This window comes from Echinops telfairi, unplaced genomic scaffold (genome assembly GCF_000313985.2).
Source record: "Echinops telfairi isolate 266 unplaced genomic scaffold, ASM31398v2 ScPeMD7_1;HRSCAF=3_0, whole genome shotgun sequence".
NCBI lineage: Eukaryota > Metazoa > Chordata > Mammalia > Afrosoricida > Tenrecidae > Echinops > Echinops telfairi.
Window position 1 is genome coordinate 67,417,983 of NW_022103896.1, and position 1,575 is coordinate 67,419,557.

Sequence of the window (1,575 nt, forward strand, 5' to 3'; positions counted from 1 at the left end):
CCCCCGCAGCGCGGGGCGGGAGGGTCCCCTGCCCCAGGGCCACCGCACACGCAGCGGTGGGGGAAGCCCTGGGACGCCCTGCGGAGATGATGCGCGCCCCTAGGCTCCTTGGGATTCCCCCTTCCTTGGGCTTTGCGTTCTGGAGACCTACCCCTAGCCCTCTCCTTACCCGACCCTGACCGGGCGCTCCCCGCTCAGCACCCCACCCCAACCCCTAGGGAACTGGGCAAGGGGAACCTGCTCCCCATGCTGGGGCAAGCAATTCTCCAGGGAATGGAGCCCAGGGGATGGGGGTGACTGGGAGCTCAGATGGGATCTGACTTCGCTCTGGGCACTTCAGGATTGAGGCCAGCCCCAAGAATCCCACTTTGAAGATTCCAGGGGAAAGCTGGGTTGGTGGCCACCTTAACTCTACGGTCCCACAGGGGGGCGCTCTGCATACTGGACTTTCTTTCCATTGCTTGCGCCCCTACCATCTGCAGAACTGTGACAAGTTCCTTTTAGGCAAGGCTGCTGGATGGCCACCCAGACTCTTTGCCACCCTCTGGGTGCAGTTAGGACTGGCTAAAGGTGGAGAACACCAGTCCCTCAAACGCCCTTGGCCCATGTGCTTTTCAACAGGCATGCAATACAGACAGACAGCATCCTTAAAGGAGCAGACAGCCCTCTTAAAGGAGCTTTCAGGAAAACAAAGTGGCTTGAAACAGAACACAAGCACTAATACTACATTTAAAGCTTTGACTCTATACCAAGTTTCCTTAGACCAAAAAAATAAAATAAATAAAAAGGGGTGGAGGAGGCTATTGAAGTAACTCCAAAGATATAGAGTGTCAAGTATTTGTCATTTAATTGTTGTCCTGGTGTACACTGGCAGGCCTTATGATCTACCGATAAGTTCACTTAAACATCGTACCTTTGCCGACTGGTGTTAGGTTGTGCTGTGTTTTCAGAAGCGGCAGGTGTTCTGCGGAATGTTTGGTACTGAAATGGCTTGGCCCTTTGAAGGACGCCACTGGACAGCAGGGTCTGCCATGGCCCTCTAGGGAGCCCCCGACTGATATACCTTCATGACCAACCCTGATCTGTGCCCAAGCTCCAGATCCCTTTTCCACATTTAGGTTTAAGTGTAAGTAAGTTCAGGAAGTTCAAATTTGTGCTTCCCCTCTTCCCACCTTCCAATATATTTTAACTCCTTTCTTCAAATGACTCTTTCCAAGCAGAACCCTGACCCTACCATTTCCCTGTTCACACATGCCTTGACCGCCTGCTGTTGTTAGGTGCCATTCTATCCTTGCCTCTCCAACGGGATCCTATGCCCAATGGAACCAAACACTCCCTGGCCCTGTGCCATCCTCACAACTGTTCCTATGCTTGAGCCCATTGGTGCTCCCACTAGGTCAATCCATCTCCTTAAAAGCCTTTCTCCAAGAGGGGGAACCAATCACAATGATCAACATATAACACCCCCCAGGGGGACAAACAACAGAAAAGTGGGTGAAGGGAGACAGTGATCAGTGTAAGACATGAAAAAAAAATTTATAAATTATCAAGGGTTCATGAGGGATGGGGAAAATG